The sequence below is a fragment of the Equus przewalskii genome, chromosome 31 (assembly GCF_037783145.1).
Source record: "Equus przewalskii isolate Varuska chromosome 31, EquPr2, whole genome shotgun sequence".
Classification (NCBI taxonomy): domain Eukaryota; kingdom Metazoa; phylum Chordata; class Mammalia; order Perissodactyla; family Equidae; genus Equus; species Equus przewalskii.
The window spans coordinates 1,246,367-1,258,640 of NC_091861.1; positions in this window are offsets into that span (position 1 = coordinate 1,246,367).

Consider the following 12,274-nt stretch of genomic DNA (forward strand, 5'->3'; position numbering starts at 1 on the left):
CAGAAATGCCTCTGCTGAGTTACGTCTTCATGCTATACCCTTGGCTTCTATCTGGGTTTAAAATGACATAGTCATTTCAGGAACCCCTTTTCTATAACTCCTTTGCTGCAGCTGTTTTTCATGCTATGTAATACCTCTGTGTGTGGTCTCTCTTAATAAAATCCCTTCCTAGTGGTGGTGTTTAAACTCGGCTCCCAGGAGCTGCTGAGGAGGCTAAAAGACCAAAGCCATCTACCACTAGAGGATTCTACTTTTACTTGTTCAGCCACAGATGCTAAATCCATGGCAGTTTCACCCCCTCCAAAATTGACCCTCGGCAAAGAGGAATTCCCGTTACATGTGAGCCTGTCACAATTTCTCACATTACAGGCACTGAACCAATTATCTTTAACCACCAAGTATTATTTAGGAAGGACATAGCCTGATACCATCTCAGTCAAAGCTGGTCTTAAATGCTTTAAAAGAAGGGAGAGCAATTTAACTTGGATTTAAGTAGCTGTTTCTGGAGGTACGACTTCACAATTGGAAGTTTCTGGGTGCCAGTGAAACAGGCCTAGAATGGAGGCTGGAAATCTGAAATGAAGGCGTCGGTAGGATCATGTTCCCCCAGAAACCTGTAGGGCAGAATCGTTTCTTGCCTCTTCGAGCAGCTGGTGTTTGTTCACAGTCCTTGGCTTGTAATGCACCGTTCGGATCTCTGCCTCCACTGTCACACAGCCATCTTCTCCCTGTGGTCTTCTTGTTGGATATCAGATAGGGCCCAGCCTATTCCAGTACGACCTCATCTTAACTAATTACTTCTACAAGGACCCTATTTCCAAATAAGGTCACATTCTAAGTCCAGGGCTTAGGACTTGAACATATCGTTTTGGGAAGACTATTCAACCCATCACACACATTTACAGAACAAATTTTTAAAAACTAACTGTCTGGTCTTGTGTAAAGGATATTTGTATTTTGAGATAAAATTCCAATGACTGCATCATACAAAGATTCAAAAACTTCTATATCCCAAATAAATTAGATGAAAAGATAATATTTTCTTTAAAAATGTTGTTAATGACTCAAAAGCAGCTCCCTTTAATGACAACACTGTATGATAGTTAATTTTGTGTGTTGACTGGTCACAGGGTGCCCAGATTAAATAGCATTTCTGGGTGTGTCTTTGCGGGTGTTTCTGGGTGACATTGGCATTGGAACTGTGGGTCCAGTGAAGTAGATTGCCTTCCGCAGCGTGAGTGGGCACCACTCAGTCCGCTGAGGGCCAGAAGAGAACACACAGCAGAGGGAGGAGGCGCTCGCCCTGGGTTTCCGCCTCACCACCTGCGCTGGAACCTCGTCTGCTGCTGCCCTCAGACTGGGATGCTCGCCATTGGTCCCCTGGTTCCCGGGCTTTGGGCTCAGACTGGATTTCACCACTGGCGTTCCTGAGTCGCCAGCTTGCAGACGGCAGATTGTGGGGCTTCTCAGGCTCCATCATCACAAGCCAAATTTCTCATAATAAACCTCCTTTTATATTTATAAACATATATATAATATAAATATATAAAATATAAGTATACAAATGTCTATAAATATCCTATTGGCTCCATTTTCTGGAGAATCCTGACTAATATTAAAAATTCACTTAAAAAGCTTGAATGAAATTATTTCTTAATATTTGAGACCTGAAAAAGCACATGTTCTAAATTATTGTTCTATTTTATGTACTCAGTATCCCTTAATATATAATATACCTTGAGTTTCCGGGTGATATTTCACTTGAAAAAGCTTCCAATTTTTTTCTAAGTGTGAGAATAATCCTGGACTCTTGGCTTAGGATCTTAGTGTATAGTTTCTTCTCATTCTATCTGATTTTTACTGTTTTGGTTTCCATTTTTGTTGAGGAAGATTCACCCTGAGCTAACATGTACACCAATCTTCCTCTATTTTGTATGTGGGTCACCGCCACAGCATGGCCGCCAGCGAGTAGTGTAGATCCATGCCTGGGAACCAAACCCTGGGCCACTGAAGCAGAGCACACTCAACTTAACCACTATGCCACAGGGCCAGCCCCTGAATTTTACTTTTTAATCTTTTTTGTAGACACCCTATTTATGGGTTCCTACTATATATACAAAAATACTTGCTAGACACAGGGGAAATCATAGTGAATAAAACAGACATGCTTCTTGCTCCTATGGAGTCTCCATTATTTATACTGAAAATTGCCTTTAATTCTGTTTAGAAGTGGATAAATAAGAGAGAAACGATAACAGATTATGAAAAGAAAGGACAATTCAATGAAGGATATTCTGAATAATACTTGCTCTCCTAAAATTGTTAATCTTAGGAATCAATGGCTGGTTTCCTCACATCTAACCTGGACAAAGATAGACTAGAATAGAAAAGAAAAAAAGAGTGTGCTTCCAACCAAACCATTAAAACAAACTCCCAAGCTGTGCTCTGCACACAGAGTGGGGCAATCCCCCTGATCGTTAGCCTCATGGCTTTGGGTCCCAGAGTCCGTGGTCTGTCTATGTGACGGCTCAGTGGACAAATGGACAATTTACTCTCATTTTCTTCCCCACTCATTAGCACAAGCCTGCTCTTCCACTATTCTCCTTGGCAGAAAATGGCACCACCATCTACTGGTTACTCAGCCATATAATTCAGTCTTGACTCCTCCCTCTCCATCACTCCCATCAAATTAATCTCCAAGACTTGGCAATTCTGCCTTGTAAGTATCTTTCGAGCCCACATAGCTATTTCCATAACCACCACTATAACCCTTGTATTAAAAATAAAGATTAGCATTTATTGAGCACTTAATTTATCTCAGGTGTAATTTAAACTGTTTGTATTCACTGTTTTAATTCTGACTTCAGCTCTATGTGCTAGGTAAATTATTATTCTGATTTGGGAGATGAGCAAATGAAGCACATGGACATTAAATAATATTCTCAAGGTCACGCAATAAAAAAGTGACAGAGCCTGGATTCAAACCACAGAAGACTGCCTTCTGAGCCCACTTCCTTGATGACAGTCCTACACAGCCCCGCGAGCCTGCTGCTCTTTCCTGAGAGTTGGCTTCCCCTGAGAGCTGAGCCTTTTCTTCCTGGTTCCTCCTTACCCAGCTCTTCCCTCCCTGCTCCCAGCTGATGACCTTGCCTTCCAGGAGAAAATAGAAGGCACCAAATCCACAAACCAGCATTCATCCGTACCGGTCTTTGCTATCTCTCTGGTCACAATGGAAGAAGTGTCCACAGGCCCACAGGGAGTCCATGGAGAAAATTCAGGAGTTTTGTGAACTTAGATGGGAAAAATATTATATCTCTATTTTCATTAATTGAACAGCCACAGTGGTATTATCAAGACTTTTTACCTTTATCAGTAGTAGAAGTCAGATGTTTGGGTGTTACACTAGTTTTGCAGGTATCTCCAAATAGCATTTATGCTTCCACACAACCTCAAAATTACGGTAGTTGTAGGCTCACTGATAGATCTTGTAGCGTAATACATTAATAAAGAAACACACACTACTATATAGTAAACTTATCTTTTTTTAACTATATTCATTATCAAACCCCTCCCCCAAGCTCCAGACTCATAGAGCCAACTGCCTCCTGTCTTCTCTAGCGGAGTGTCTAACAAATGTCTCAAAGTTAATAGATCTCGAACAGGCCTCTTGATTTTCCTCCCAACTCCTATTGTTCCCCTTGGTCACTCACATCTCAGTAGATGGCCCTACCATCCATTTACACCGAAACCGAGCAGTCCTTCTTCGTTCCTCCCTTTCTCTCAATCCCTACTACCAAGTTCTGGAGTTAGACCTGCCAAGCCTCTCGGGCCACCCGCTGCCTTCCTGCTTCCCACCACTGCCCTCAGCCTCCCAGAACTGGCTCCTGACCCTGGCCCCTCTGGGCCTGCTCTGCCTCCGGGGCTCTGAACTCACTGCCGCCTCCATTTGCACCTCCAGATTCTCACACAGCTTTCACTTCCTTATCCTCAGGCCTCAACTCAAGTGTCATGGACAGCGTCTTTTACAACCTGTAACTCGCACTGCTGTGTATCTTGCTTGTTTCTTGTTTGTCTCCCCTCTGGAATATGAGCTCCACGAGTGCAAGGCTCCTGCCTGTTCCCAGCTGCATCCCCAGAGCCTAGATATGGACCACATAATCAATCAATAAAAACCTATGGAATGAATAAGTATTTAACCAACTAATTTCTATGTGGCTATTCTGAAGATCAACTGAAATCGTGTGAGTTCGTCCCTCTGCAGGGCCCCAGCGCCTGGGAGCCTGGGGCGCTTGCCCTGCAGCGCCTGCCCTTCTCCTGGTGGGCAGCACCACTGTGCCGACAGTCCCGGGGGTCTGACAGACGTCTTCTCCTGAGGACGCAAACATAAGCTGGAATTCAGGTTAAACCACAGAAGAGGACACTGCGTGCACAGATAGAAATGCTCTTGGGCAAAGTTAAAATAAATGCAGGGTCTGTTTATTAAAATAAGTGCTAGTCACAAAGAGTAGGGCTTCCAGAGGGAGGTGGCCCTGCTTTCCAGCCCCGGTTCCTTCCCTTTCCAGATTTGCATGTTGGCGCCTTCCTCAGGGTCCCTGAGCATCCGCGTCCTTCCTGTGCACAGGATAACACCATCCGTGCCGTTGTCTATTCTCTAGGTTGAGGGAGCCAAGAGACACGACAGGCGAAAAGGACTCAACACGGAGCAGACCCCCTCTGTCTCATCATGTTCTTTTTTTCACAAGATTTTATTTTTCCTTTTTCTCCCCAAAGCTCCCTGGTACATAGTTGTATATTTTTTCAGTTGTGGGTCCTTCTAGTTGTGGCATGTGGGATGCCACCTCAGCATGGCCTGATGAGCGGTGCCATGTCTGTGCCCAGGATACGAACCGGCGAAACCCTGGGCCGCTGAAGTGGAGCGGGCAAACTTAACCGCTCGGCCACAGGGCCGGTCCCTGTCTCATCATTTTCATTCACGGCTATAGCAAGACCCCTTTAAAAATCAAGAACGTAGATTGAAGGAAACTGACGGAGCTCCTGTGTTGTCTCATTTTTTATATTTAATGTCAGACCTAATACAGTTTTGTTTGTTTTAATCCACACACTTCATGGAATAAGCTATTGCAAGCAAGGAGAATTTACCAAGTATTTCTTTGTGTCATAAATTTTTTTTTCTTTCTTAGCAGCATTGCATTTGAATGAATCCTTTTCCCAGTAATCATGCTGACAAGGATTCCTATCTGTATTCAGCTTAATCTCCCACTGTTCTTTAGGGGTCATTTTCAAATCTTTCTACACAAGTCGACACAATTCCCATTGATAAATAGCCTGAGTGCTGTTGCCCCCTGCGTACTATTTTGACAATCACTACCCTGAAGAAGTTTTTTGTGTTTAAGAAAGTAATTCGTCTAAAGGAAGAGGGTATTTTCAAACCACACTTCTGAAAAAATGTCAAATAACAGGAATAAAGGAAAAAATGAGCTTTGGAGTAAAAGAGATAGCACTTGAATAAAAGAACTCTCAAACTAAAAAGAATAGAAAAGATCAAGAGATAGCTAAAAAAGGGAAAATGGGAACCTAAACATTTATTAAAAGTAGAAAATGGGAGTATAGCTGCATTCTAGGTGTGAGAGTTCCGAGTGACATGACAATATTAATGAGACAGGAAAAGCCATATTTCAAACCAGCAGCTTCTCCCTTTGAAAAATTGTCTCCTTTTTTCAGAATTTCAGGATAATGAGAACCAATGGCTGGAATTAATACACAAACATAGTCCTTCATTGCAGGTGATTTTCCATTGGTAATTTTAATGAAAATTATAACTTCAAATAAATAGAGATAAGAAATTAAGCTGTAGTCTAACCGCTAACTAAACCAAAATGTGAATCACCCAGATATTCTGTCCAGTGAAGGACCAAATAATGTGTTGGTGCTCCCAGGTAAGATCTGTGAGCCCCACCACAAGTGTCCCAACACAATTTTGACCTGCAGCCTTTGTTTGGTTTGTTTGTTTTCATGATAATAGAATTTTTTAAAAAGAATTCAAAACACATCTTGACTTTAGAAGGGAGTTTCTTGTTGACCAAAGCCCTCAAAACAAGTTTCTTGATTAAATGAAACCCTTTTCCCCAAGAATTTATTTCTTAGCAACCCTTCATAGTTTACATAAATTTATCCTTAAGTTTCTTCTTCTTCTTTTTTAATCACTTGCCATTCCACTGCTTAATGTTGGCTTGTTAATACTGCTCCACATTCCATCTCCCTGTCCTAAAAAAGAAATTATCTTTCCTGTTAGAAACAGCTTCACATGGGCAATAAGCTAGGACTTTCATTCCCAGCAACCCATTCCTGCGGCTGTTCAGATCTTCACGCCCTGAGTTTTGTTTACGCATATTAGGGCTTTTATTAATCAAGCTCTTTTGGTTTGGTGGCTAGTTATGGAAAGGAAGTTAATTTAAGTGAAGACTACCGGTGCCCGCTAAGAATGCCGTCCACCTAGGCGCTTCCAGAGTAATGGACACTTCCGTTGTTTGGCCTAAAGTCAAGGCTTTTGTCGAACTTCCAAAATGTTTCCGCAGAGTTACTTAGATAATGAATAATTATGCACAGTTTATGACTGCTATCCACATAGTGGCATTAATAATACAGGAAACACAACAGCCATGTCAAACGGTAAAGCAATAATTTGCACTGAAATTTGGAATTTTTTAAAAAGAGTATTGAAGGATGCTGGTTTCAAGTGAAAGATTATCATGTTAATTCTAGCTCTATGTCTCTTATGTTTCTCATGAAGAAATACTCCAACAGACTGACATTATTGGTCTGAGCTGATTTTGACTGTGACCAGTACAAGGCACATTGGTCCCATTTGCTATCGGATGGAAGACGCAAGTTCCTGATAATGAAGGTACAAGTGTGACAAGAAAGGCCACTGCAGCAGCGGCTGGGACAGTGACAATCCAAAGTCAGGAGCCCACTCTTTGGGGGAAAGGTTGTAAGAAACACAAATGGAGTCATTTAATAACAGGAAAGGTTTGGGGCCAGCCTGGTGGCGCAGCTGTTAGGTTCACACGTTCCACTCTGGCGGCCTGGGGTTCGCCGGTTCAGATCCTTGTTGCAGACCTATGCACGGCTTGGCCAGCCATGCTGTGGTAGGCAACCTACATATAAAGTAGAGGAAGATGGGCATGAATGTTAGCTCAGGGCCAGTCTTCCTCAGCAAAAAGAAGAGGATTGGCAGTAGATGTTAGCTCAGGGCTAATCTTCCTCAAAAAAACAATAAAATAAAATAAATAAAAACAGCAGAGGTAAACACTAATTTCAAATGTTTAGGACCATACTAGCTGGTTGCAAGAGCTTGTAATAGCCTCTCACACCTGTAACGACTTTTTTGAGGGTCCTTATACCTAAGGATTCTATATCTGTATATATGTGTTACTTAAATATCAAGTTGAAATTTAAAAATTCAATCAATCATTCTGATGTATTCTCTATTGGAGATTTCTAAAAATCTCATTTTATGCTCTGAACACAGAAAGAAATTAAAGTTTACAGGCTTAAAGTTTGCCTGCCTCCTTTTAGCTCAATCATATTTTCAATCACTGAAATAATTTAAAATAAATTTAGTCAATTTCTTTCATGTTTAAGTAGCAGATGTTGCAGTCAAGAGCTTCACTCACAAGTTCTGCCGCCTTTTTCCTGTATTCATTTATCTTTTTTAAATGTGTCCATAGGAGCTAACATATATTGTGCACCTACTGTGTTCTAGATACGGTATGATAAGCACAGTATGTATATTCTTTCACCTGCTGTAGTTTCCATTTTATAGATAAAAAGCGTGAGGCTTAGGGAGAACTTGCCCAAGACCACCCAGCTTTCAAGTCTGGATCTGGGATTTGAGTCTCTGGTGAGGCAGTCAAGATTCTTAGCTGGAAAAATAGAAACTGACTACCTGATATTATCAAAAAGAAAAGAAATATTCAAAGGGTAATAGAGTACTTATAGAATTTCCAGGAGGGCTACAGAAACAGCCACAGAATCGTACCCAGGAGCAAAAGGAGGCTATGCAGGAGGCTATGCAGGCAGAACCGCAGCCCAAATCATGCCACTAAACTAGTCTGATTGATTCTGCTGTACAGTCATGTTAGACACGAGTCACGGCAACTTACAGCCCCAACAGTGCCAGCACTGGGCACCAGACACTGATGCCAGCACCACTGTTCTTGGAGCCCTAGAAACTGGGTGTTGCACCAGAAAGAATCTTTCACTCTACCTGTGTTTTCAGATCACCAGATCCTGATCAGAAGTCTGGGGCAAGTCAGTCTAATTGACCGAGTCTAGGTTATATGCCTGGGCCCCAACTTCAAGGAAGACTGAGAAATGAGTAATCTGACCCTTTAAGCTTCAATCGTGGGAGGTGGGCTCTAATTTCTCACCAAGGGGGAATTTCTTGCCAAGAAATTTCTCACCATAGGAATCTATGGTGAGAAATTTCCTCCAAAGAAGAAAAGGATCATTTCCTTTCATCCATCACCATAACTCAAGCATTTAGCATAATACTGGTACTAAGGAGATATTCAATAAATATATATACTAAATGAACAAATGAGGGTATGACTCAGTTGTCCCTGGGAGCGGCACAAGGAAAAGCAAGAAAACACTGGAAGAGAATGCCCCAGGAGAGACCCAAACCCTCAGTACTGGTCACCATAACTGTTGTCAACTAGGTCAGAAAGAACTCATTCAAAAGTATGAGAAAGCAGTGAGTGCCTGCCATGTGCTAAAGGTTTTATATGCATTATCTCATAACCATCAGAACAACTCTGAGAAGTGGCTACTATTTGTAGCTCCATTTTACCGAAGAGAAGAGCTAAGGCTTAGGGAGATTGCCTAAGGCTGTATCACTAGGAATTGGCAGAACCTGGCTTTGAACCCAAGTCTTATTGACCCCAAATCCACCCTCTTAAGAACTATGCAACACTATACAACAGAAACTTAAACAATAAAAATAGGTTATTGTGGAAAGCATTTCTATTACAAAATTTACTAGTTTCCCAGTCAACTTATCCCATTATTTCTTATTTCACGTTTTTGCACAAGAAATCAGTTTATGCTTGAGCTGACTCCAGGGAGGGAAATGGAGGGCTGAGCTTGACGCTCTCCAAGGTTCTGAAAACCAATGTTTGAAATTTAAAATTTAACCGCCAGACTGAAGGTATCATCATTTTATATTGGCTCTTCAATTTTTACACCCAGGGCAAGGTCATCTGTGAGTGGAGGAAAATGAAATAATTATGAAATTTAGGCAACTCTTAAGAAACTGAGTCTTCAACACACCCACATCCATTCACTAAAATTAAGGGATGTGAACTCTGAAAACAGAGTTCCTTTATGCATTTTTGGCTTTCTTCCACAGTTATAAAAGTCAACCCATGCCAGTAATGTCTGAAATCACGATGGGAACTTCTGTGTGCTGCAGTAAGTAGATCCTCCTGGTTATGCATCATCAGCCCTGGAATGTTGCTGAGGCCAGGGTAAGCATCTGGAACCAGAGTGCCTGGCGGCATAAGCAAGAAACAGCCAGTGGGGTGAGGATCAGAGTTAGAATTGGCAGCAAGGGAGTCTGGAAGAAGAAAGGAAATCAAAAGAAAAGGAGGGGAGAAAAGATCTGAAATAAAGAGAAAAAAACCTAAAAGCTTGAAGGGGGCCGGCCAGAAAGGAGATGAGGCTATGGCCAGTGGCAAGACGTGGCTTTCATTTCATGGGGAGAAAGGTATCATCTGCTCTCTCGTTACTCCTAATACCAACTGCAGCGATGCTGTTTCTTTCCAAGTCTTTCTACATAGCTCCATGGGGGTTGACATTGGGCTGGACTGACATCTGCTGCTACTTCTTGCTGCATTCTGTGCTATTTGGAGATACTCTATTGATATCATCCTTCTTTGACCTTGCTTTCCTCTTCCCCCTCCCAACTCTCCTTCCGCTGTCCTATTTGTAGCAACCGCTTCAGTCCACTAACAAGGGCTCTTTTATCTATTGGTCCTGCTCCCGCTTTTGTTTCTCTTGTCTATTTGGAGTTAGCGTCTTGATATAAAGCCAGCACGAATTTTCTCTTGTCCTTGAGAAACTGTTGAACGTAGCTGACTTGCTCGAACCAGCAGGTAAAAGTGTGAGCTAATCCTATGTTCATTGTCGTCTGTTCAGCAGCCTTAAAACTTTAGCTAGGCAAACAACCATTTTCCTTTGCAGAAATTGTCATCCTGCCCTTATAATCACAATCCCAAGCCACGAGTTACAGAGACCACATGTGTTGAGAATAAATAAATAAAAAGAACTGAGCTCTGTCATATGGATTCTGGCTTCGGCTGTTTGGACCCTGCCATTGCAGCTGAAGATGGGCTGCTGCGTACAGAATACTAATTGCTGTGACTATTCTGAACTGATCTCTCTTGTGAAAGAAAAAATGTGAGAGAAAAGCTTATTTTAGGTTGGTCACTCAAAATCATAAGCTGAGTTGGGAGAAATTCTGTGTACCAAATATATTTATCTCCAGAATTTTTACTGAAATGCCTTTGGGTTTGTGCCAAGTCAGAAGTATCATGACTTTTTAGTTATCATTTAAGTTTTGTGTGCTAACTTTGTCACAGCAGTCTGTCAACAATATTTACCAGGGGCTCATGTGTACACAGAACTGTAGAAGGCTGATCTTATTATTTGTTTGACTCCATTTAAATAGAACAAACCGATCTGAAAGTCTGTTGACCAGAGATTCTCCATCGATCATGTATTCTCTGATGTACCTTCTCTTTAGTGGATTTAACATCAGATGTTAGCAAACTTGAAGATAAGAGGAAAAGTATTAATCCTTGTACCCAAATGAAAGTTTTCCTGGTTTGGTGGGAAAGCTATGGATTTGGAGTCAGGGGATCTAGGATTAAATCCTGGTCCTGTTACTTACAAATTGCTTGAGCTTAAGCAAGTAACTTACTGTTTTTGATTTATAGTTTAGCATCTCTAAAATAAAGGTAAAAATCCTGCCCTGACTGTATCACAAGATTATTGTAAGGATTAAGTGAGACCGTGATGTGAACCAGCTTTGTAAACTGTAAAATACCCTACAACATAAGGGATTAGAAACTATGATAATAATTTAACACAGTGACTATGAAATGCACAAGCTGTCAGGATTAAGGATCACAATTCAGAGAATGGCCTTTTGAAATTGTCAATGTATTTTCCCCAAGTACAAGCTAATACTATTATAGTAAATTCAAAATATGCTTCCATTTTCTCCTTCTGGGATTTCATTCCATTGCACAAATTAAAACTGAAAAATCATTAGTAGGCGCTGGAAGTAATTTGGCTCAACAAAGCTCTTTTCATTTTAACAATGTTCTTTATAATGCATATACTGTAAGAAGGATTGTTAAAATATTTAGAATACATCTGAAAGTGTCTCATCAAAAATGAAGCAATTCTACACATTTTCTGATTAGTTACCTCCTCTCAGGCACCAAATGTTGAATAAGACCATTAGGAGGACTTCCAGAGAGTTCTATTCTCAATGAAGAGAGTTCTAAGAGGCATTAGAGAGCATTCTAAGAGCATTCTCTTCAGATGTATGTTCTCTGGGAGGTGGTTCCCTCCCTGTTGCTGGCAGTGGTCTGGCAGAGGCTGAGTGAAATTACCAGAGAGGAACTGAGGAGGGCATTCGAATGCTACATGGAGCTTTGGACTAGATCAGCAACTCCCAGTTTTGGGTCACCAACATTTTCTCCCAAGTTAAAAAAAAAAATCAACTATAGCCATAACTTCATTCTTTTAAAAAAAGGGTTATCTCCACATGAAAAAAAGTAGGATAGCTATAAAATCACAGGAAGAAAAATAGTCCTACAAATATAGTCATTTAGCTTTTTGGAAAAAATCACTACATTATCCTAGATTTTCTTTTTATTGCAAACCAGAAAAACCTCCTCTGAAGCCGGCTCTGGTTGTTGGGCCAATATTTGGGAGTAATCTAGGAGTCCTTTCAACCTTGAGAAACTGCGACCACAAAAACATATTAAACCAAAATATTTATTATTCTATGAGCACAAAATAATACTTTTCGGTTAGAGTGTGTGACCAGCTCTTTGTGAGGCTATGGATAATTTAAAATTTTGAGAGCCTCTGCCATCATTTAGAGTCTTGATGAAAAATGGTTAGATATTTTCATCACTAAATTCTGGTCATTCACCATCATACAGTGAATTCACTTCAATAGCTAACAGAAAAATAG